Source organism: Pongo abelii, chromosome 22 (assembly GCF_028885655.2).
Source record: "Pongo abelii isolate AG06213 chromosome 22, NHGRI_mPonAbe1-v2.0_pri, whole genome shotgun sequence".
Classification (NCBI taxonomy): domain Eukaryota; kingdom Metazoa; phylum Chordata; class Mammalia; order Primates; family Hominidae; genus Pongo; species Pongo abelii.
Genome location: NC_072007.2, coordinates 53368983 through 53394565, shown reverse-complemented (window position 1 = coordinate 53394565; position 25583 = coordinate 53368983). Strand labels below are relative to the sequence as shown.

At 49.4% G+C, this 25583-nt stretch overlaps 1 protein-coding gene and 1 long non-coding RNA gene across 3 annotated transcripts in view; one reads left to right on the top strand and one right to left on the bottom strand.

Annotated features, from left to right (window-relative positions):
• PKNOX1 (PBX/knotted 1 homeobox 1) overlaps window positions 1-11924 on the bottom strand; it is a 69214-nt gene extending 57290 nt beyond the window's left edge. Inside the window, exon 1 of one of the 2 annotated variants that reach the window (XM_024239296.3) lies at window positions 11352-11924. The gene's annotated coding sequence lies outside the window, so the exon portion shown is untranslated. The remainder of the gene's footprint in view (window positions 1-11351) is intronic. The other variant, XM_024239297.3, reaches the window with a different exon arrangement.
• Window positions 11925-12011: 87 nt separating this feature from the next.
• On the top strand, window positions 12012-24869 carry LOC129052334 (uncharacterized). The gene is made up of 3 exons (XR_008517340.2): window positions 12012-12181; window positions 19914-20884; window positions 21173-24869. It is a non-coding gene; the product is annotated as an uncharacterized LOC129052334 (long non-coding RNA).
• Window positions 24870-25583: the final 714 nt, after the last annotated feature.

Below are 25583 nucleotides of genomic sequence, written 5' to 3'. Positions count from 1 at the left end.
CACTTGAACCCAGGAGGTGGAGACTGCAGTGAGCCAAGGTCACTCCCCTGTACTCCAACCTGGATGACAGAGTGAGACTCCGTCTCAAAACAAACAAACAAAAAAACCCCCCCCAAAAAAAAAAAAGAAAAGAAAAGAAAATAAGGGGCCAGGCACAGTGGCTCACGCCTGTAATCTCAGCACTTTTTGAGAGGCCGAGGCGGGTGGATCACCTGAGGTGAGGAGTTCGAGATCAGCCTGACCAACATGGTGAAACCTGTCTCTACTACAAGTACAAAAATTAGCCAGGCATGGTGGTGAACGCCTGTAGTCCCAGCTACTCGGGAGGCTGAGGCAGGAGAATTGCTCAAACCCGGGAGACAGAGGTTGCAGTGAGCCGAGATCGTGCCATTGCACTCCAGCCTGGGCGACAGAGCAAGTGAGACTCCATCTCCAAAAAAAAAAAAAAGAAAGAAAGAAAATGAGGAACCCTAACCCTTGGAGGCAAGGACCCCTTTCCCACGGACAGCCTCTCTCTCAGGCACTGCCTGCACTGGGCACACGGCACTGTGGAAATGGCACCTGCACTCCCTCCCTGCACAGCAGCCACCCCCTCTACTCTCCCTGTCAGCACTAAGCTTGGTGGGGGTCAGAGGGACTCCAGCTTTCGGATGGCAAAACACAGAAAGCATCAAAACCTAAATACTCAAAAGGCTCCACAACATAGAACATGGCCATAAAATAATACAAAAAACTGGAACTGGCCGGGCATGGTGGCTCACGCCTATAATCCCAGCACTTTGGGAGGCCAAGGCAGACAGATCACCTAAGGTCGGGAGTTCGAGACCAGCCTGACCAACATGGAGAGACCCTGTCTCTACTAAAAATACAAAATTAGCCAGGCGGGGTGGCACATGCCTGTAATCCCAGCTACTCGGGAGGCTGAGGCAGGAGAATTGCTTGAACCCGGGAGGTGGAGGTTGTGGTGAGCCAAGATCGTGCCATCATACCCCAGCCTGAGCAACAAGAGCGAAACTCTGTCTCAAAAAAAAAACTGGACTCACAAAAGTGTATGAGACCTTAAATTTTTAAAACGAGAAATGTGTGGATTATATAAATGTTTTAAAAATCACTAAAATGCCAACTAAAAGCATAACACAATATAGCTTAATAAATATGTAAAAATGTATGAACATAGCCACGCACAGGGGCACATGTATTTAAGTCCCAGCTCCTTGGGAGGCTGAGGCAGGAGTATTACTGGATTACTTGAGCCCAGGAGTTGGAGACCAGCCTGGACAACATCGTGAGACCCTGTCTCTTTAAAACATACACACACACACACACACACACACACACACACACACACATGCATGCATGTAAGAAACCCAATTCAAAAATGGGCAAAGGACTTGAAGAGATATTTCTCCAAAGACATGTAAATGGCCGATGAACATGTGAAAAGATGCTCAACATCACTAATTATTACGGAAATGCAAATCAAAATGACAATAAGATACCACCTCATATCCATTAGGATGGCTGCTATTAAAAAAAAGCAACAACACATAAGAAAATTAAGTGTTGGCGAAGATACGGAGAAACTGGAACCTTTGTACTGTTGGTAGGAATGTAAACTGATACTCCCTCCTTATTGGGTCCTTGGAAAAATAAAAAATAAGTTAAATTAAAAGGAATATAAAACAGTACAGCTGTCGTGAAAAATCGGATGGAGGTTCCCTAAAAAATTAAAAACAGAATTCCAGTATGATCCAGCAATCCCACTTCTAGATCTATATCCAAAAAAATTGAAAGTAGGATCTCAGAGAAGTATTTACACACTCAGGTTCACAGTTTTATTATTCAAAATAGTCAAAAGGTAGAAGGAATTCAAGTGTCTGTTGAGGGATGGATAGATAAACCAAATTCAGTATATCCATACAATGGGGTATTATTCAGCCTTAAAAAGGAAGGAAATTCTGGCACACGCTACAACATGGATGAACCTTAAGGACATTATGGTAAATGAGCTAAGCTGGTCACAAAAAGACAAATACTACATAATTCCACTTATATGAAGTCCCTATAGTAGTGAAATTCAGAGACAGGAAGTAGGATGGTGGTTGCCAGGGGCTTCAGGGAGGGGAAATGGGGAGGCAGTGTTTAAAGGGTATAGAGTTTCAGTTTTACAAGATGAAGTGTTCTGGAGACAGATGGTGGTGATGGCTGTACAACAGTATGAATGAACTTACCACCACTGAACTGCACACTGAAAATGGTTAAGATGGTAAATTTTGTTACGTGTATTTTACCATAACAAAAAACTGGAAAAAAAGGCCAGCCACAGTGGTTCTCGCCTGTAATCCTGGAACTTTGAAAGGCAATGGCGGGCAGATCATCTGAGGTCAGGAGTTCGAGACCAGCCTGGCCAACATGGTAAAACTCCATCTCTACTAAAAATACAAAAATTAGCCAGGCATGGTGGTGGGCACCTGTAATCCCAGCTACTTGGTAGGCTGAGGCAGGAGAATTGCTTGAACCCGGGAGGCAGAGGTTGCAGGGAGCCAAGACTGCACCACTGCACTCCAGCCTGGGCAACAGAGCAAGCCCCTGTTTTGTAGGGGGAAAAAAAAGTATGCTCAAATACGTAACTAAATTTAGAAAAATGTAAAGTTTAGCAATTTAATGTTTATTAAACTTCTTTTTTTTTTTTTTTTTTTTTGAGATGGAGTTTCACTCTTGTTGCCCAGGCTGGAGTTCAATGGCACGATCTCAGCTCACCGTAACCTCCACCTCCTGGGTTCAAGTGATTCTCCTGCCTCAGCCTCCCGAGTAGCTGGGATTACAGGCATGCACCACCATACCCGGCTAATTTTTTGTATTTTTAGTAGAGACAGGGTTTCTCCATGTTGTTCAGGCTGGACTCGAACTCCCGACCTCAGGTGATCAACCCACCGTGGCCTCCCAAAGTGTTGGGATTATAGGCGTGAGCCATTGCACCCGGCCTTATGCTCCTTTTTCTTGTCAAGTTAAATTCCTAACATTTTTAATGCAAAAAAATGTACAAACCTTCATAAAATGTCTGAGAGAACATGTAAACACATGCTCTCACTCAGGCATTATGTTCTGGAAACTGCAATCATAGTACCTACCAATCCACAGCCCCTTTGAGTGACCCAACCCCACTGGCAGGCCCTGCTCAAACGGGGCCTTCCTTGTGCAGGTGTCAGAAGCTCATTCCTCCCCAAGCACCACTCCCTGGGCCAGGCAGCCCCGCAACACCCAAGGCCAGCCCCCAGCCCAAAGGTCAGCGCCTGGGAGGTAGTGTGAGGGGAAAGAGCTCAGGCACTCTCTCTGAGGTGGGTGCTGAGAAAGGGAGAGTACAGGGCAGGTAAGGCTGGGTGAGCCCCCGCTGTGAGAGGAGTGTGCAGACGGAACAGACAGTGGAGGGCAACCACCTAATTGAAGCCGAAGGCCAAGAGCCCTGGTGCAGAACTGGATCCTGCCAGAGCGCAAACCATGGTTCCATTTGCCCAGAGGCCCAGCAACAATACAGTGGTCCCAAGGATCCCATAGACTCCTGTTTTCTTTATCCCTGCATGATCCTGAACCACCTATCCCACCACCCACCCAAATTGAAGTCAGCCTGCTCCCTGCCACCCTGAGAACCCGACTAAAACAGCCAATCATTCCAGCGTCAATCACAGACAGTAAACAGTACAATTAGCTGGGCGTGATGGCACGTGCCTGTAATCCCAGCTACTTTGGGGGCTGTGGCGGGAAGATTACTTGAGCCCAGAAGCTCCCGGCTACAGTGGGCCGAGATCGCGCCACTGCACTCCAGCCTGGGTGAAAAAGTGAGACCCTATCTCAAAATAAAATAAAATTAAAATTAAATAAAATAAGTAAGAAAATAAAATAAGCTGCTCTGTCCCCTTCTGAAGTCCCTGAGGCATGGCCTTAGAACCAGAGCTTTAAACAGGAGTTTTATACCACATGCCAGACAACACATTGACTGAATTACCACACTGCCTTCTATGTGAATCTTCAGAAACAGTAACTAAACTTGCAGGGGCTAACAATCCAAAACAAGGAGCTACCATCTGCCAAGGGCAGGAACAGGCCAGGCTCCAGACTTTGCACACTCTCATGAGCAGGGCATCACCAGCACCAGGCCTGCTGCCTCTTTCCACCAAGGACCACGCCTCTCAGCCCTTGAGTGCTTCTCCTAACAGTTTCCAGACTGACCTTTTTCTATGTGATATGTCCACTCTACATGTCCTCCTGAACAGTGTACACAAGACAGAACCATCAGCTATCCACTCAGTGCTGCACACAGATGCAAGATGGCACTTCCCAGGGCCTGCAGCCACTTTCTTCACCCTCACCTCCAAGGGCGCACACTGTTAGGCTTTGCGTTCCCCTATCTGTGCTGTTTTTATTTCCTTGTCTCTTTTGTTATCAATATAATCACTTGAGGAAGTAAAGAAAGGACACACATATATTCCTACAAATGGATAGGCTGAGAGCAAATCAACTTGGTATTTGTGAACACGAATGATAAAAGGCAAAAACTTCTAGCTGAAATGTAGCACTCCTTCAATTATAAAGGCAGACAATAAGCCCTGGAGTTTTAGCAGGAACAGCGACAGGTATTTTCCAAAGCATTAGAGCGTCACAGAAATCTCATCACTACTCCCAAATGAATTACCAGAACCACAGCTCAATCCGGTTACTAAGCTAATAAATGGGACTATCACCAATTTGGTTCAATATAGTATTTTGATAACTGTATTTCAAAATAATTTGTTCTCTTCTTAATCTATTTATTTCCTTTAAAATGTTGTTAAGAGGCCCCCAGAGGCCAAGCAGACATGAAAATTTAAGACGCCCCCTCCCCCACCAGAGTCTATGCTTTGCATCACTTTAGCAGTTTCAGGCTGTCCTTCTAAACAGTTTCAGACAGTTTTAACAATTTGCAACAAAAGTGTAAGCCGCAAATAGGATGTTACTTCTCATAAGTAGCACCTTTCTATTTCTGCTATTTACAAGTAGTATTTTTTTTTCTCTATTTTCGGACATGGAGTCTTGCTCTGTCGCCCAGCCTGAAGTGCACTGGCGCAATCTCAGCTCACTGCAACCTCCACCTCCTGCTTCAGCCTCCCGAGTAGCTCGGAATACAGGCTCCTGCCACCACACCCAGCTAATTTTGTATTTTTAGTAGAGACAGGGGTTGCCCCATCTTGGCCAGGCTGGTCTCAAACTCCTGACCTCAGGCAATCCACCCACCTCGGCCTCCCAAAGTGCTAGGATTACAGGTGTGAGCCACCACACCTGGCCTCACAAGTAGTACTTTTCTAAAGTTACTGCCAGAGAAACGTTAACTACATATAAACTAGAATACAGGAATCCCAACAAAATGCATTGTACCCAGTATCATTACCACAGAACCTGCTGACACTTAGATCATAAGCGCAGAAGGTTAATCTTTGAAACAAGTCATACTTCACTGACCATGTTTCATCAGTTCTAAGGCACACTTTTAAATGTCTGAAGTGAAAAGCATCCTTCACTGATGGGGTAAGAAAGCAGCGTGCCAGGAGGCCCTGGGAGCATCTGTAGTGGTATAACACACTGCTGCATTTTAGATTCAATAGACTATAAGCACCTCATTTTTCTTTTTTCTTTTTTTCTGAGACGGAGTCTCGCTGTGTCGCCCAGGCTGGAGTGCGGTGGCGCGATCTCGGCTCACTGCAAGCTCCACCCCCTGGGTTCATGCCATTCTCCTGCCTCAGCCTCCCAAGTGGCTAGGAACACAGGCGTCCGCCACTATGCCCGGCTAATTTTTTGTATATTTAGTAAAGACGGGGTTTCACAGGTTAGCCAAGATGTTCTCGATCTCCTGACCTCGTGATCCACCCGCCTCGGCCTCCCAAAGTGCTGGGATTACAGGCGTGAGCCACCGCGCCCGGCTATAAGCACCTCATTTTACATTTTATTGTGTTTTGCTTTATCGCACTCAGCAGATATTATGTTTTTCACAAGTTGAAGATTTGTGGCAACCCTGTATGGAGAAAGCAAGCCTATTGGTGCCAATTTTCCAAAAACAGGAGCTCACTTTGTCTCTGTGTTACATTTTGGTAATTCTTCACTATTTCAAACTTTGTCATTATTATGTCTGTTACGGGGATCTGTGATCAGTGATCTTTGACGTTCACACTGTAATTTTATTGGCGTGTCACAAACCCATATTAGACAGAGAACTTAATGGATAAATGCTATGTGTTCTGACTGCTCTACTGACCAGCTGTTCTGCCCATCTCTCTCCCTCTCCGTGGGCCCCCCTATTCTGTGAGACACCACAATATTGAAATTAGGCCAATTAATAAGCTTTCAATGGCCTCTAAGTGTTCAGGTGAAAGGAACAGAAACACCACCTCCCACTTAAAATCAAAACCCAGCTTGGTTAGAAAGTCATGTCACTGGACGCAGGGGCTCACACCTGTAATCCCAGCACTTTGGGAGGCCGAGGCGGGTGGATCACCTGAGGTCCAGAGTTCGAGACCAGCCCGACCAACATGGAGAAATCCCATCTCTATTAAAAATACAAAAAAATTAGCCTGGCATGGTGGCACATGCCTGTAATCCCAGCTACTCAGGAGGCTGAGGCAGGAGAATTGCTTGAACCCGGGAGGCGGAGGTTACGGTGAGCTAAGATCATGCCATTGCACTCCAACCTGGGCAACAAGAGCAAAACTCCAACTAAAAAAAAAAAAAAAAATGCCAAAAACAAGACGGGCCAAAAGCTAGGACTCTTGAATCAAAAAGTTAGCCAGGTCAGGAACAGTGATTCATACGGGTAATCCCAACACTTTGGAAAGACAAGGCAGGAAGGCTGCTTGAAAGGATTCACCATTCTGGAAAGGAACTTAAGAGATAGCCTAGGCAACATAATGAGACCTCACTTCTACAAAAATTTTTCAAAATTAGCTGGGCATGGTGGCACATCCCTGTAGTCCCAGTTACTCAGGGGGCTGAGGTGGGAGAACCACTTTAGCCCAAGAGGTCAAGAGTGCAGTGAGCTATGATCTCACCGCTGCATCCCAACCTGAGCAACAGAATGAGACCCTATCTCTCAAAAACACAGCCAAGGCCAGGAACAGTGGATCATGCCTGAGGCAGGAGGACCACTTGAGGCCAGGAGTTCGAGACCTGCCTGGACAACATAGGGAGACTTCATCTCTTTAAAAAAAACAAAAAAGGGCTGGGTGCGGTGGCTCATGCCTGTAATCCCAGTACTCTGTGAGGCCAAGGCGAGTGGATCATTTGATGTCAGGAGTTCAAGACCAGCCTGGCCAATACAGCGAAACCCTGTCTCTACTAAAAATACAAAAATTAGCCAGGCATGGTGACTCACGTCTATAGTCCCAACTACTTGGTAGGCTGAGGCAGGAGAATCACTTGAACCCGGGAGGCAGAGGTTGCAGTGAGCCAAGATCGCGCCACTGCACTCTAGCCTGGGCAACAGAGCGACTCCATCTCAAAAAGAAAAAAAAAAAAAAGAAAAGAAAAAAATTTAGCCAAGTTGTAAATGCAAAGTAAGTTTCTTTTCAATTTTTGAAATTAAAAAAATATATATACAAATTTTTGAAATTTTAAATCGCCTCTCAGAACAAAGGAAAACTTAAAGGCAATTAAAAGTGCTACTCCACTGAACACATGAATAAGAAAATGGCCAGGTCCGTTGGCTCACACCTGTAATCCCAACACTTTGGGAGGCCAAGGCGGGCGGATCACTTGAGGTCAGGAGTTCGAGACCAGCCTGGCCAACATGGTGAAACTCTACCTCTACTAATAATACAAAAATTAGCTGCACACATGCTGCACACCTGTTATCCCAGCTACTTGAGAGGCTGAGGCAGAAGAATTGCTTGCACCCAGGAGGCAGAGGTTGCAGTGAGCCATGATCATATCACTGTACTACAACCTGGGCAATAGTCTCAAAAAAAGAAAGAGAGGGAGGGAAAGAAGGTTAAACAGCCTTATTGGTGATATGGGGAAAGTATGAGTGGTCTGATTAGATCAAACCAGCCACAACATTCCCTTAAACTGAAGCCTAATCGAGAACCAGGCCCAAGTTTTCTTCAATCCTATGAAGGCTGAGAGAGATGAGGAAAATGCAGAAGAAAAGTTGGGGGCCAGGCATGGCGGCTCACCCCTGTAATCCCAGCACTTTGGGAGACTGAGGCAGGTGGATCACCTGAGGTCAGAAGTCCCAGCCTAGCTAACATTTAGTAGAGCCCGTCTCTACTAAAGATACAAAAAATTAGCTGGATGTGGTGGCAGCTGCCTGTACTCCCAGCTACTACAGAGGCTGAGGCACGAGAATTGCTGAACCCGGGAGGTGGAGGTTGCAGTGAGCCAAGATCACGCCATTGCACTCCAGCTTGGGCAACAAGAGTGAAAATCCATCTCAAAAAAAAAAAAAAAAAAGTTGGAAGCAGCAGAGGCTGGTTCATGAGGTTTAAGTAAAGAAGCTGTCCCCATAACACGGAAGTACAAGGTAAAGTAGCAAGTGCTAACTAACACAAATGCAACAACAGGTTATCCAGGTCTAGCTAAGACCATTGATGAAGGCAGCGAGACGAAAAAGCAGATTTTCAATATAGACAAAACAGACTTCCTTTGGAAGGAGATGACATCTAGGACTTTCATACCTAGAGAGAACTCAGTGCTTAGCTTCAAAGGGCAACCTGGCTCTCTTGTTAGGGGCAAATGTCACTGGTGACTTTAAGCTGAAGCCAATGGTCTTTGACCATTCTGAAAATCCTAGGGTCCTGAAGAATTATGTTACATCTACTCTTGCCTGTGCTCTGGAAATGGAATAACACATTACTGAATATTTTAAGCCCACTGTTGAGATCCACTACTCAGAAAAAGATTTCTTTCAAAATATTACTGCTCACTGACAACGCACCTAGTCACCCAAGGGCTCTGATGGAGATGTACACAAGGAGATGAATGCTGTCTTCATGTCTGCTAACACCACATCCATTCTGCAGCTATGGATCCAAGGAGTAATCTTGACTTTCAAGTCTTAATTATTTAAGAAATACATTTTGTAAGGCTATAGCTGTGGTAGTGATTCCTCGGATGAATCTGGGCAAAGTAAACTGAAAACCTTCTGGAAAGAATCTGCCATTCTAGATGCCATTCATGACTCATGGAAGGAAGTCAAATATCAACACTAACAGGAGTTTGGAAGAAGTTGATTCTAACCCTGGTGATGACTTGGAGGAGTTCAAGACTTCAGTGGAGGAAGGAACTGCAGATGTGGTGGAAACAATGAAGAGTTGCTTCTTACGGATGAGCAAAGAAAGTGGTTTCTTGAAATGGAATCTATTCCTAGTGAAGACGCTGTGCATTGTGGAAATGACAACAAAACATTTGGAATATCACATCAACTTAGTGGATAGCAGTGATAGAGTTTGAGAATAGCCTCCAACTTTGAAAGAATTTCCCCTGTGGTTAAAATGCTATGAAAACAGCATCACATGCTACAAAGAAGTCTTTCATTAAAGGAGTCCATCAATCAGCAAATTTCACTGTTGCCTTATTTTAAGTAACTGACACAGCCACCACCACCCTGATCAGTCAGCAGCCATCCACACTGAGGCAAGATTGTCCAAGTACAAAACGAGCAGGACTCACTAAACGCTCAAATGATCATTAGTATTTTTAGCACTAAAATATTTTTAAATTAAGGTAAGCACATTTTTATAGATACGCTTGCTACTGCACACTTTAAGTAGTATACCGTAATTACAACTTTTATATGCACTGAAAAACCTAAAACTGTTGTGTCACTTGCTTTACTGCAATACTTATTTTACTGCGGTGGTCTGGATTAGAACTCGAATTATCTGAGGTACGCCTGTGTACAAGGAAAGGATTCACAAATCACTCTAAATTAAGCAGAGTGATGAAAGGCTCATTTCAGTCAGCCTGCCATCTTCCAAATTATGACTAAATGCAAGAGCATCACCAATAACTATACTGGCAAAGAGGTTCACATTTCACCTCGATTCTTCTTTATGTTTAGAGAAAGCCTATTTTTCAGTATGCCAGGAAAAATCATGAAAGTAGACCTAACTAAAGCTGGGGGTTTCTTTCATCCTGAAGAGGAACCACTTCCTAAGGAAAAACCATCTACTGTTTTGAAAAGCAAACTCCTGTAGAGTTGGAAGAGAACCCCTCACACAGGTGGAACACCCCCCAGGGCTGCAGCCCCGCCGTCGCGCTCAGCCTGGCCTGCCCTGGGCCCGACCTCAGGAGGCCGCCATTCCCGGACCCTCGGGCCTCCCGTCAGGAATCGGCCATCGGAACGGAGGCCCTAACTGGTCCGGTCGCAGAGCCACTGTCCAAATAAGGCATTTCGAGAGCCACGAGGATGACATAAAGCAGACTCTGCGTTTCTTCATTCTTCGTTAAGTGACACGATTTCCCTCACAAGGAAGGTGCAAACCCACAGGGCGCCCAGACCCTGCCCGGCACTTCCTGTCATCCATTTCCACGACCCGTGTGACACAAGCGGCTCTTCCCACCAATTCCCGGGACGCCGGAACCGCTTCCCCAGCACCCGGCCCCAAACACTGCAGTCAGTGAGCAGCCCCGGGCTGCTCCCGCGCCGGCGCCCGGCTGAGGGCCACGAGCCCCATCGCGCCCACCGCCCCGAGGACCCCGACCCACGCGCTCGCCACGGCCGAGGCCGAGGCCGGGGCCGGGGTCGCGGCCGCCATCTTCCCGCCTGCGCCGCCGCGCGCCCCGCACCCTCCGAGCAGCCCCGCCGGCCCTGAGAACCCCGCGAGGCCGCGGACCCGACCGGCCCCACGCGCGCCGCCCGCCCCGACCCCGCCCCGCCGCGCGCCCCCGGCCCTCACGCCCGTCGCCCCGCCCGCGCCAGGCTCCGCGCGCCCCCGCCCCCGCCCCGCGCCGGGGCGCGCGCCGCACTCCGAAAGGGACGGTTAGGAGCGCGCGCTTCGATCGGGCCCAGCGCGGCGGCGGCGGCGCCTTCCAGAAATTTCCGCGTCCCTCAACCCACACTGAGAAACCAACTGGGCGCGCCCCCGCGCCGGTTGGGCGGAAGGCGCCCCCTCCCCCGAGGGTGCCCGCTCCCCTCCCCCACCCGCGCCCCCTCCCCGCCCCCTGCCCCGGGCGGCGGGTCAAATGCGGGCCCTCCGGGGCAGCGCCAGCCCTCCAGACCCGGGCGGCAGCGGCGGCGGCGGGCGGCGGCCGCGGGTCGGTGTGATTGATAGGGACGGCGGCGGCGAGAGCGGCGGCGGCGGCGGCGGAGCGGTTGAGTGACAGCTTACCTGGGTGCCAATCTTCATCACACTGACAAGCGGCTGCAGCAATCGGGACCCGCAGTGCCGCGCCCGCGTCCAACCGTCACGCCGACGCTGGGCCACGCGACACAGCCTCGCTCAATGGGAGGAGGGCGACGCCGACGCGCGCCGCATCAATATTCAGAGAGGGGGCGGGGCCTGCCGGAGACGGGCCCCGCCCCTCCCTGCGCGGCGGCGGGCGCGGGGCGGGGCCTAATCGCTGTGGGAGGAGAGCGAGGGCGGGAACCGGGCGGTGGCCGGCCCCGCCTCCAGCCCCGCCCGCTCTAGGAGCTAGGCCGTGCCCCCAAACGGCCGCGCCCGAGCGCGAGGAGCTGTCTGCCCCGCCCCGAAGGCAGAGCCTCCCGCCTTATGACTATGCAGTAGGGGCGTGGCCTCAGCGCATGTCTCGCCCCCTGCGCGCCCTCGGTTGCCGCCCAGAAGAGGTGTGTGGAGCCGGGCGAAACCATCTGCCTCGAGCACGCAGGGAGGGAGAGCTGTACCATCCGTAACCCCACCGCCGGGCGTCCCGTAGCCGAAGGCCCCCATTCTGTGTGTGCCCGGTTTGAATGTAAGCCCGCGGGAGCCTCGCAGCCTTCCTCCCCAGGTTCCGGAGCCCGGGTGGGCACGGGCCTGGGCGGCACAGTGGATGCTCACGTGCCTCCCCCCCTGCTGCAGCGCGAGTGCTTAGCAACTGAGGCTTTACCCTGGGCGCTGTCTTCCCTCGGTGTGAGGACCCCAGCAAGGACTCATGATGTCCACAGGTGCTTCGGGGTGGCCTCTGGGCTACTTGGCCTCGCTTGACCACACCTTCGGCCCAGGTGAGCCTTGCGGGTCTAGGCGACCAATGCGGCCTCCGGGTAAAGGGCACCTGCCTTAGGGGACGCCCACAAGTGTCTGCATTTCAGACTGTGCTTTGAAAGACCACCCTAACCGACCACTGCCACAATGTACCCACAAGTGCAGATGGTGGCTTTGGTCTCCAAGATGTAAGGAAAGGGCGACACATTCCCCAGTGCGTAGGAATGCACACGGTTTGCCTGACTGGACTTCAATACTGCAGAAACATCCGTTTACGCAGTGGCCCACCGAGTGCCGTCAGTGCCTTGAGTCCATACACAGCGGGGGAAGGGCAGCTCTGTGGGCCCCCACTCCTCCCGGAAGGCAGGCAGGCCCGGGACTGGAGCTGATTGCTGGAGGGAGCCTGGGGTAAGTCTAGGCATGAACAGCTCGGAGGACATCCCTCCTGTGTCTTCAGAGGTCCACACCGCCAGGAGGTCTTGGCCAAGTGCTGTGCAGCTGCAGAGCCGCCTCTTTCAGAAAGATGGTGGGCCGCAGGGTGGACAAGAGGGAGGCCCTGAGATACTTGCCGAAGGAGGGAAGTTCAAGGGGACAAAAAAAGCTCAGTATTCAAGACTGAGCATATCTGCAGAGCCTACTGCAAGATGCAGACGCAAGTGTCAAGAGGTGTTGGAACAGAGAGACTCCATAGGGGCTGGGTAAACTGAAGCTGAGACCTGCTGGGCGGCACCCCCAGGAGGTTAAGGCATTCTTAGTAATAGGATGAGATAGGAGGTCGGAACAAGACACAGGTCACAAGGATCCTGCTGATAAAACATGATGCAGTAAAGAAACCGGCCAAATCCCACCAAAACCAAGATGGCGGGGAAAGTGACCTGTGGGCTTCCTCACTGCTGATTATACACTAATTATAATATATTAGCTTGGTAAAACACACTCCCGCCAGCGCCATGGCAGTTTTCAAATGCCATGGCAACGTTTGGAAGATACCCTACATTGTCTAAAAGGGGTCGGGCGCAGTGGCTCACGCCAGTAATCCCAGCACTTTGGGGAGGCCAAGGTGGGCGGATCACTTGAGGTCAGGAGTGGAGACCAGCATGGCCAATATAGTGAAACACCATCTCTGCTAAAAATACCAAAAAATTAGGCAGGTGTGGTGGCATACGCCTGTAGTCCCAGCTACTTGGGAGGCTGAGGCAGGAGAATCTCTTGAACCTGGGAAGCAGAGGTTGCAGTGAGCCGAAATCACGCCATTGCACTCCAGCCTGGGTGACAGAGCAAGACTCCATCTCCAATAGATAAATAAATAAATGGAAGAGGAATCCTAAGTTCTGGGAATTCCCCACCACTTTCCCAGAAAACTCATGAATAATCCACCCCTTGTTTAGCACATGATCAAGAAATAACCAAAATAATTCAGGAACGGATTCTAGGGGGAAAAAAAAAAAAGGACCATAAAAATAGCCAACCAGCAGCTCTTGGGGCTGCTCTGCCTATGGAGTAGCCATTCTTTGGTTTATTTACTTCTCTAATAAACTCACTTTCACTTTACTCTGTGGATTCTCCCTGAATTCTTTCTTGTGTAAACTCCAAGAACCCTCTCTTGGGATCTGGATTGAGACCCCATTCCAGTAAGACAAAGTCCCTGGCTCAGAAATTACAGTGAAGAATTTCAAGGCAGCGACAGCAGAACCTTACCCCCAGCCTGGGCCCTTCTCAGCAGGGCAGGGGCCCTGTGACATGCTGTTCAGGCCCCAGGAAGCAGCCCGGGGCTCTCTGGCCACACCTAGACCTGCCCCCAGTCTGAAGCTTTCATTTATTTGCATCTGGCCTGTAAGACAGCAGGAGTTCCACAGGAGGACCTGAGTGCATGGTCACCCAGAGCCCAGGAAGCAGCTGCAGCAAGTCCAGGGCAGACAGAAGCCCAGGCTCTGCCATCCCACTCTGGGCCCAGAAGGCTCTGGGGTCATCAGCTAGGTTCCTTCTCTGCCAGCTGCTTTGCCCTTTCACCCACCGTGAGCAGCCACCCTTCTTTTTCTTCATTTCTGAAGTCTGTCTTCAGAAAAAGGGGAAAGGCTGGGATGTGTTGCCAGAAAGGGGGTCCTGATCCAGACCCCAAGAGGGGGTTCTTGGATCTTGAGCAAGAAAGAATTCAGGGCAAGTCCATAAAGTGAAAGCAAGTTTACTAAGAAAGCAAAGGAATAAAAGAACGGCTACTCCACAGGCTCACCAGCGGTGTGGCTGCTCAGTTGCTTATACTTGTTTGTTTGTTTGCTTGTTTTTCTTTCCTGCCCTGCCTTCCTCCCCCAGCAGCTTATACATATATTGTTAGCGCTTGATTATATGCTAAACACAGGGTGGGTTATTCATGAGGTTTCCTGAACAGGGGTGGGAACTGAGGGTTCCTCCCCTTTTTAGACCATATAGGGTAACTTCCTGCCATTGCCGTGGCATTTGTAAACTGTCCTGGCACTGGTGGGAGTGTCTTTTAGCATGCTAATGTGTTATAATTAGCATATAATGAGCAGTGAGGACGACCAGCAGTCACTTTCATCCTCATCTTGGTTTTGGTGGGATTTGGCCGGCCTCTTTACCTGTTTTATCAGCAAGGTCTTTGTGACCTGTGTCTTGTGCCGACCTCCTATCTCTCCCTGTGACTAAGAATGCCTTCACCTCCTGGAAGTGCAGCCCAGTAGGTCTCAGTCTTACTTTAACCAGTCCCTATTCAAGATGGAGTCGCTTTGGTTCAAGTGCCCCTGACAGATGCACCATCAGTGGTCTTCTCCTAGAGGGATGGGCCAAGTTTGCTGGGCCCTGAAACTTGCATACTGTGAGGAGTCCTTAGGAAAATAATTCAAAGTGAGGTAGGTATGGGGCTTTACAGGGGGCGAAGACTCATTTGCTTCCCTGTGAATCCACCTTTGCCTCCAACCACACCTGTGTGGCCACAGGGGGCCTTCTCCCAGTGTTGAGCACCAAAGTGGTTTCTAAAGAAAAAAAAACAAACTGGGCTCGGTGGCTGACGCCTGCAATTCCAGCACTTTGGGAGGCCGAGGCGGGCGGATCACGAGGTCAGGAGATCGAGACCATCCTGGCTAAGAGGGTGAAACCCCCTCTCTACTAAAAATATAAAAAATTAGCCGGATGTGGTGGCAGACGCCTGTAGTCCCAGCTACTCGGGAGGCTGAGGCAGGAGAATGGCATGAACCCAGGAGGCAGAGCTTGCAGTAAGCAGAGATTGCGCCACTGCACTCCAGCCTGGGCGAAAGAGCAAGACTCCGTCTCAAAAAAAAAGAAAAAAAAAAAAACAGGTACATTTTAATTCAAATAAGCAGCCATTCTGTCTATTTTCTTTACAACATGTTTCCTATAATATTTGTTAATTTTTTTTTTTGAGATGGAGTCTTGCTCTATCACCCAGGCTGAAGTGCACTGGCATGATCTTGGCTCACTGCAGCCTCTGCCTCCTGGGTTCAAGCGGTTCTTCTACCTCAGCCTCCCAAGTAGCTCAGATTACAGGTGCCTGCCACCATGCCCAGCTAATTTTTGTATTTTTAGTAGAGGCGGGATTTCACCTTGCTGGCCAGGCTGGTCTCAAACTCCTGACCTCAGGTGACCCGCCCGCCTTGACCTCCCAAAGTGCTGGGATTACAGGCATGAGCCACCACACCCGGCCAGATTTATTAACATTTTTCTTGGGAAAATAGATACATGAAGTAAAAAGGCACATATAATTGTTTATAGAAATACATGACTAGGCTGGGCGCAGTGGCTCACACCTGTAATCCCAGCATGTTGGGAGGCCAAGGCAGGCAAATCATCTGAGATCAGGAGTTCAAGACCAGCCCCGGCAACATGGTGAAACCCCAACTCTACTAAAAATACAAAAATTGCTCACGCCTGTAATCCCAGCACTTTGGAAGGCCGAGGCGGGTGGATCACGAGGTCAGCAGTTTGAGACCAGCCTGACCAACATGGTAAAACCTCGTCTCTACTAAAAATACAAAAAAATTAGCTGGGCGTGGTGGCAGGCACCTGTAATCCCAGCTACTTGGTAGGCTGAGGCAGGAGAATCACTTGAAATCGGAAGGCGGAGGTTGCAGTGAGCAGAGATTGGGCCACTGCATTCTATTCTGGGCAACAAGAGCAAAACTCTGTCTCAAAAAAAAAAAATACAAAAATTAGCTGGGTATGGTGGCAGGCGCCTATAATCCCAGCTACTTGGGAGGCTGAGGTGTTGTGACCAAGCGAGTTATAGAGAAATGCCACACTTTGAGACAAATTAAAGCGTCCTTTATTAGCCAGCAACCAAGACGCAGCTAATGCTCAAAATTCTGTCGGCCCCGAGGAAGGAGCTAGTTCTGTTTTTATACCATGGTCTAAATAGGGGAGGGGGGATTTTAGCTGAAATAATTTTTACAGAAGCAGAACTGGCAAAAAGTTAAAAAATTAATTGGTTACAAATGCGGTTAAAAAAATAAACAGTTCCAGGTGCGGGGGCTTAAACTATCACAAAGAGATAAATGCAGGGGTTTTGGGTGCCATCCACCGCGCTTGTCCCCAGGAGCTGCTAGTGCGGCTTGCCTCAATATCTTATCAGTAGGTGCATTCCCAGATGTGCTTTGAGTTTACACTAGCTATGCCTTAAGGGAGGGAGGTGAAATGGGGCTGCCAGTGAAGAAACTGAAGTGGAGTCTGTCCAGCTCTCTGTCTCCTAGGAGAGGGTCACTCAGGTTAAAACAAGGTAGGGTATCACAGAGGCATGAGAATTGCTTGAATCCAGGAGACGGAGATTGCCGTCAGCCGAGATCATGCCACTGCACTCCAGCCTGGGGTATAGAGCGAGACTCTGTCTCAAAAAAAGAAAAAGAAAGACATGACCAGACTGGGTGCGGTGGCTCATTCCTGCAATCCCAGCACTTCGGGAGGCTTGAGGCCAGGAGTTTGAGACCGGTGTGGGCAATATAGTGAGATCCCCCACTACCCTCTACACACCCCCACCCCGGTCTCTACAAAAGAAGAAAAAAAATTTTTAACTAGCATGTGTGATAGTGCACACCAGTAGTCCCAGCTACTTGGAAGGCTGAAGTGGGAGGATCGCTTGAACCCAGGAGTTCGAGGCTGCAGTAGGCTGAGAGCATGCCACTGCACTGAAGCCTGGGCAACAGAGTAAGACCCTGTCTCAAAAAAAAAAAAAAAAAGGAAAAATATGTGAGGCGTATGAAGAAGAGCAACTCCATCTTGAATAGGAGCTGGGTGAAATGAGGCTGAAACCTACTGGGCTGCATTCCCAGACAGTTAAGGCATTCAAAGTCATAGGATGATATAAGAGGTCAGGACAAGATACAATAGAGGTCATAAAGACCTTGCTAATAAAACAGGTTGCAGTAGGCCGGGCGCGGTGGCTCACGCCTGTAATCCCAGCACTTTGGGAGGCGGAGGCAGGTGGATCATGAGGTCAGGAGTTCAAGACCAGCCTGGCCAAGATGGTGAAACCCCATCTCTACTAAAAATACAAAAAATTAGCCAGGCGTGGTGGCACATGCCTGTAATCCCAGCACTCACTTGTGGGGCACAGGAAATAAAGATAGCAGTAAACCAGATGGGGCACAGCACACACCAGAGCTATGGTACATGGGGGAGTATTTGAAAATGACATTGGAGGAACTTGAGTTGTTCTTAAAGGATGGTTAGGATCTGAGAGGCTTCACTGAGAAAAATGAACGAGAAGCACTGAAAACTAAGGCACTGATTTCGGCTCGCTGTAGCCTCCGCCTCCTGGGTTCAAGCAATTCTCCTGACTCAGCCTCCCGAGTAGCTGGGATTACAGGTGCCCACCACCACACCCAGCTAATTTTTGCATTTTTAGTAGAGACAGGGTTTTGCCATGTTAGCCAGGCTGGTCTTGAACTCCTGACTGACCTCAGGTGATCCACTCGCCTCGGCCTCCCAAAGTGCGGGGATTACAGGCCTGGGCCACCGTGCCTGGCCCTCACCTGCTTTTGATTTTGCGTGGAGTTCATTCTCACACACTGCTCCAATATCTCATACATCTCATGCCAGGAACTGTTCAATTTTTTTTTCTTTTTTGAAACAGAGTTTCCCTCTTGTTGTCCAGGCTGGAGTGCAATGGCGCGATCTTAGCTCACCACAACCTCCGCCTCCTGGGTTCAAGCGATTCTCCTGCCTCAGCCTCCCGAGTAGCTGGGATTACAAGCATGTGCCACCACACTCGGGTAATTTTGTATTTTTAGTAGAGACGGAATTTCTCCATGTTGGTCAGGCTGATCTTGAACTCCTGACCTTAGGTGATCCGCCCACCTCGGCCTCCCAAAGTGCTGGGATTATAGGCATAAGCCATTGCACCCAGCTGGAACTGTTCAAATATTGTATTAGTGTGCACTCTAATTAGTCTCCAAATCATTCAAGTTTATTAACTGATAAAAGCCAATTCTAGGGCCGGGCACAGTGGCTCACTCCTGTAATCCCAGCACTTTGGGAGGCTGAGGCGGGTGGATCACCTGAGGTCAGAAGTTCGAGACCAGCCTGGCCAACATGGTGAAACCCCATCTCTACTAAAAATACAAAAATTGGCCAGGCACGGTGGCTCACGCCTGTAATTCCAACACTTTGGGAGGCTGAGGCAGACAGATCATGAGGTCAGGAGTGAAGCCCCATGTTTATAAAAATACAAAAATTAGCTGGGCGTGGTGGCATATGCCTATAATCCCAGCTACTCAGGAGGCTGAGGCAGGAGAATTGCTTGAACCTGGGAGACGGAGGTTGCAGTGAGCCGAGATCACGCCACTGCACTCTAGCCTGGGCAACAGAGTGAGACTCTGTCTCAAGAAAAACAAAAACAAAAACAAAAATTAGCCAGGAGTGTTGGCACACACCTGTAGTCCCAGCTACTCGGGAGACTGAGGCAGGAGAATCACTTGAACCTGGGAGGTGGAGGTTGCAGTGAGCTGAGATCATGCCATTGCATTCCAGCCTAGGCAACAAAGCAAGACTCCGTCTCAGAAAAAAAAAAAAAAAAAATTAGCCAGGTATGGTAGCACATACCTGTATTCCCAGCTCCAGCTACTGGGGAGGCCAAGGCAGGAAAATTACTTGAACCCAGGAGGCGGAGGTTGCAGTGAGCCGAGATCTCACCACTGCACTCCAGCCTGGGTGACAGAGAGACACTCTGTCTCAAAACAAAACAAAACAAAATTTAAAAAAAAGCTGGGTGTGGTGGTGTATACCTGTGGTCCCAGCCACTTGGGAGGCTGAGATGGGAGGATTGCTTGAGCCCTGGGGGGCACAGGTTGTAGTGAGCGCAGATCACACCACTGCACTCCTGCCTGGGTGACAGACTAAAAAGCTGAGACCCTGTCTCAAAAAAAAAAAAAAAGCCGAGCGGGGTGCGGTGGCTCACGCCTGTAATCCCAGCACTTTGGGAGGCCGAGACAGGCGGATCACAAGGTCAGGAGATCAAAACCATCCTGGCTAACACGGTGAAACCCGTCTCTACTAAAAATACAAAAAAAAAGAAAAAAAATTAGCCGGGCGTGGTGGCGGGCGCTTGTAGTCCCAGCTACTCGGGAGGCTGAGGCAGGAGAATGGCGTGAACCCGGGAGGCAGAGCTTGCAGTGAGCCGAGATCACGCCACTGCACTCCAGCCTGGGCGACAGAGCGAGACTCTGTCTCAGGAAAAAAAAAAAAAAAGCCAATTCTTCAAAGCTATAATTTTCTTTTTTTTTGAAACAGGGTCTCACTCTGTCACCCAGAATGGAGTGCAGTGGCATGATCTCAGCTCACTGCAACCTCTGCCTCCCAGGCTCAAATGATTCTCCTGCCTCAGCCTCCCGAGTACCTGGGATTACAGGCATATGCCACTACCAATGGACTAATTTTTGCATTTTTTGTAGAGATGGGGTTTCACCATGTTGGCCAGGCTGGTCTTGAACTCCTGATCTCAAATGATCCACCTGCCTCAGCTTCCCAAAGTGCTGGGATTACAGGCATGAGCCATCGAGCCTGGCCTTCTTTTTAATTGTATTTTAATTGAAATTAGATTTTTTTTTCTTTTTTGAGACAGGGTCTCACTTTGTTGCCCAGACTGCAGTGCAGTAGCAGGATCTCTGCTCACTGCAGCCTCATCCTCCCCGCACTCACGTGATCCTCCCACCTTAGCCTCAAGAGTAGCTGGGACTACAGATGTGTGCCACCATGCCCAGCTAATTTTTGTATTTTTTTGTAGAGACAGGATATCACCATGTTGCCCAGGTTGGTCTTCAACTCCTGGGTTCAGGGGATCCTCCTATCTTGGCCTCCCAAAATGTAGGGATTACAGGCATGAGCCACTGTGCCCAGCCAAAATATGTAATTTCTCAATGAAGTCAATGAACAGTTGAAACATGATTAACTGGCTGGGCTCCATGGCTCACACTTATAGTCCTAGCACTTTGGGAGGCCAAGGCAGGAAGACTGCTTGAGGCCAGGAGTTTGGGACCAGCCTGGACAACATAGTAAGACCCGTCTCTACAAAAATAAAAACAAAAAAATTCCACACACAAAAACTACGGCAACAATAGAGAAATATGATGAGCCGCAGCTCAACAGGGCAAGTCAGCAATGGAAGAGACCAAAGCCTTGGGGAGCCCAGATGGAGAGAGCAAGAGAAGGCTCCGGGTCTCTGATGGACAACGGCTGCACCTGAGCCAGGTGTGCTCAGACAGGTGAGGAAGCTCGATGAGCAGGAACTCCAATACCATGGGGTGTGCGGGTGGCACTGGACGTGGGGTTATCTGCCCTGGGACAAGATGATACTTCCTGAGCTTTGGGACCTGGGCTGGTTAATTTTATGTGTCAATGTGGCTAGGCTATGGTGCCTGGCTCAGTGGTCACAGAGCACCCTAGATGTGTCTGTGAAGATGTTTTTAGATGGGATTAACATTTTACTAAGTAGATTTGAGTGAAGCAGGTTACCCTCCATAATGTGCGTGGGCCTCATGCATCCATTTAAGGCCTTCAGAGAAAAGACTGAGGTTCCCTAAGAAGGAAGGAATTCTGCCCCCACACTGCCTTTGAATTGGGACTCACGCTGCACCGCATCATCATCTCTTGCTAGAATTTCCAGACTGCCCTGCAAATTTCAGACTTGCCAGTCTCAATTCTTAAAATAAATCTCTCCCTCTCTCACTGTCTGTCTATGTACATCTATCTCCATCCTATCGGTTCTGTTTCTCTGGAGAACCCTGACTAATGCAGGATGCATTCCTGTCTCTGGACCCTCACCATGGCGTATGCTTTAGTGACATTTACCCACACATGGCACCGTTGCCTGCTTTCCCACTGTGGACACCAAGGCCACAGTAGGACAATCCTGGAAGGCCCATGGTCCCAATGACCTCTCACCCTTGGCGCTTCCTGGAGGGACTGTGCAGCTTAAATCAGGCACAGAGAAGGTGCCTCCTAATCCCCGCGGTCCTGCTTCCTACCTGCTCACAGCAGTGCTATGTGGGCAGGTTGCCTTCCTGCCTGCACAGGCCCCCCGGGCCTGGACCCTCACTGGAGGGAATGTGCCCCCTCTCAGCTTGGATGAGGAGTGGGGTAGGGGAGACTAGAGGGAGGGACGGGAGGGATGGTGGGCCCCTCTCTAGGCTACAGAGGAATGCTCGGAGGGAAGGGAGGCGAGCTGGCGCCCTGCCTCCTGTGCCCGGGCAGTGCACAGTTAGCACGAAAAGGAGCATCAAGCTGAAAAAATTCCTTTCTCTTCTTGCCACCTCATTCTTGGCTGTTTTCCTAATTGTGCTGAAATGAACGTTTACCATCTCGTGAGATATTTGAGAACACAGTTACTATTCCTTTTTTTTTCTTTCTTTCTTTCTTTTTTTTTTTTTTTTTTGAGACGGAGTATCCCTCTGTCACCCAGGTTGGCGTGCAGAGGCATAATCTCAGCTCACTGCAACCTCTGCCTCCCAGGTTCAAGCGATTCTTCTGTCTCAGCCTCCTAAGTAGCTGGGATTACAGGCACATGCCACCACACCCAGATAATTTTGGTATTTTTAGTAGAGATGGGGTTTTACCATGTTGCTTAGGCTGGTCTCAAACTCCTGACCTCAGGTGATCCACCAGCCTTGGCCTACCAAAGTGCTAGGACTACAGGAGTGATGCACCACGCCCGGCCCTCTCCTTTCTATTTTTAAAAGAGATGGGTTTTGCCATGTTGCCCAGGCTGGTCTCCAACTCCTGAGCTCAGGCAATCTGCCTGCCTCAGCCTCCCAGAGTGCTAGGATTACAGGTATGTGCCACTGTGTCCAGCCAACACAGTTGCTGTTTCTACTACATATTTTCTTTTCTTTCTTTCTTTCTTTTTTTTTTTTTTAAGACGGAGTTTTGATCTTGTCACCCAGGGTGGAGTGCAATGTCGTCATCTCTGCTCACTGCAACCTCCACCTCCCAGGTTCAAGCTATTCTCCTGCCTCAGCATCCTGAAGAGCTAGGATTACAGGCATGCACCATCACAGCCGGCTAATTTTTGTATTTTTAGTAGAGATGGGGTTTCACCATGTTGGCTAGGCTGGTCTTGAACTCCTGACCTCAGGTGATCCGCCCACCTCAGCCTCCCAAAGGGCTGGGATTACAGGCGTGAGCCACCACTCCCGGCCACAACGTATTTTCATTGAGGATAGAAAGAAGCTCGTGGGGCCAATTTTTACACAAAAATTAGCCGGGCATGGTGACAAGCACGAGCTACTCTGGAGGCTGAGGCAGAAAATTGCTTGAAACTGGGAGGCGGATTTTGCAGTGAGCCAAGATGGCACCACTGCACTCCAGCCTGGGCGACAGAGCAAGACTCCGTCAAAGAGAAGAGAAGAGGGAAAGAAAAAGAAAGAAAGAAGGAAGGAAGGAAAGGGAAGGGAAGGAAAGGAAGGAAGGAAGGAGAAAAGAAAAGAAAAGAAAGAGAAGCTTGTGGGCTTGGTCTGGACGGGGCCCCTCCCTTGGTGGCCGCGTCAGCTGCCTCTCTTGCTTCCTGCATGTGTGACTAGATATATATACTAGGATACTGGATATATATACCCTTCTTACATATACTAGGAATACTGTCCCTACCTCCACATATCCTAGCATCTACAAGTAAGTGCACTTTTGTGTATGTGCAATTATCAGTCAGGATCAGTGGAAAGATTAAGGAACAGAATGTGTTCATGGAATTCTAGAGATGGGAGAAATCTCTCCAGCTCCTTTCACATGGGAGAAAACCGCTGGGCATGTTCAAGACACGCTCCAGGCCCAGGTCTTCATCCCGCCAGAGCTCTTCTCTTTTAACTGTGTCGGGGAAGGAAAATTCCTCATTTTCTTCTCCCCTTCCAGGTTCTCACTGGGGACCCTGCTACAAAAGACAAATTAACAGGAGAAAGATGGATGTTTATTAGCATGTATCTCTCAGGGATAATGGAGAAACTCAGGGATGAGTAAATTTAAAGAGGTGACATAGAATTTGGGCTTCTGCTGGGGGTGTTGGCTCACACCCGTAATCCCAGCCCTTTTGAAACCACCTTTGCAAAAATTATAAGTGAGGCAATCGTTACAGTGAAAGACATCTGGCCTAACTAAGTCCATCTTGCTTCTAACCTCCAAGCTGTCCTTGTTTGTTCCTGGGTGGAGGCCGAACTAACTCTGGGAGGAACTTAGTTTATGGTTTAGCTTTGAAACAAAGACAATAGAGCCCTTTCCCTAAACACATCCCCTTCCCACCTGTGGACTAGATTGCCTTTGCAGGACTAACAAATTAGCCACAAGATTAGAAATTATTGTTTAGGAGTCTTGCAGCTGGAGGCTGCAAAAATTGCTCCTGGGGATAACATCACTACTGTCAAACGTCAGATCAGAGCTCGAGATATTTTGCAGAGCCTGCACTCAATGGATCAGCTGACACCACTCATATCAGTAAACTGGCTCATGGGGTCTTCTGACCCCCTCCCAGGAACCAACTCAGCCCAAGAGGACAGCCTCAACTTCCTGTAATTTCATCTCCGACCTGAGAAATCAGCATTGCTGACCCAATGGCTCCCTACCCACCAAATTATCCTTAAAAACTCTGGGCCAGGCACGGTGGCTCATGCCTGTAATCCCAGCACTTCGGGAGGCTGAGGCGGGCAGATCACGAGGTCAGGAGATCGAGACCATCCTGGCTAACATGGTGAAACCCCGTCTCTACTAAAAATACAAAAAATTAGCCGGGCGTGGTGGTGGGCGTCTGTAGTCCCAGCCACTCTGGAGACTGAGGCAGGAGAATGGTGTGAACCCAGGAGGCAGAGTTTGCAGTGAGCTGAGATCGTGCCACTGCACTCCAGCCTGGGGGACAGAGCGAGACTCTGTCTCAAAAAAAGAAAAAACAAAAACTCTGATCTCCAGCCAGGTGCGGTGGCTCATGCCTGTAATCCCAACACTTTGGGAGGCCGAGGCATGTAGATCACTTGAGGTCAGGAGTTCAAGACTAGCCTGGCCAACATGGTGAAACCCCGTCTCAACTAAAAATACAAAAATTATCAGCCTGCCCAATATGGCGAAACCCTGTCTCTACCAAAAATACAAAAATTAGCTGGGCATGCTGGTGGGTGCCTGTAATCCCAACTACTCGGGAGGCTGAGGCAGGAGAATCACTTGAAGCTGGGAGGTGGAGGTTCCAGTGAGCCAAGATCACACCATTGCACTCCAGCCTGGGGGACAGAGCAACACTCTGTCTCAAAAAAAAAAAAAAAAAAAAAGGCCAGGCACAGTGGCTCATGCCTGTAATCCCAGCACTTTGGGAGGCCGAGGTGGGTGGATCACCTGAAATCAGGAATTCAAGACCAGCCTGGCCAACATGGCGAAACTCTGTCTCTACAAAAATACAAAAATTAGCCAGGCATGGTAGTGGTGTGCCTGTAATCCCAGCTACTTAGGAGGCTGAGGCGGGAGAATTGCTTGAACCCAGGAGGCAGAGGTTGCCGAGATCGAACCATTGCACTCCAGCCTGGGTGACAGAGTGAAACTCTGTCCCAAACAAACAAACAAAAAAATCTCTGATCCCGAAATTCTTGGGTAATTTTGAGTAATCTGAGTAATAATAAAACTCTGGTCTCCCGCATAGCTGGCCCTGGTAAATTACTCTTCCTCTATTTCAGTTCCCCCGTGTTGATAAATCAGCTGTCTAGATAGCAGGCAAGGTGAACTCATTGGGTGGTTATACTTTGGGAGGCTGAGGCAAGTGGATCGCTTGAGTTGAGGAGTTCCAGACCAGCCTGGGCAACATGGCAAAACTCCGTCTCTATAAAAAATACAAAAAGAAAGTTAGTGGGGCGTGGTGGTGCACACCTGTAGTCTCAGCTACTAGGGATGCTGAGGTAGGAGGACTGCTTGAGCCTGGGAGGCTGCAGTGAGCTGTGTTCG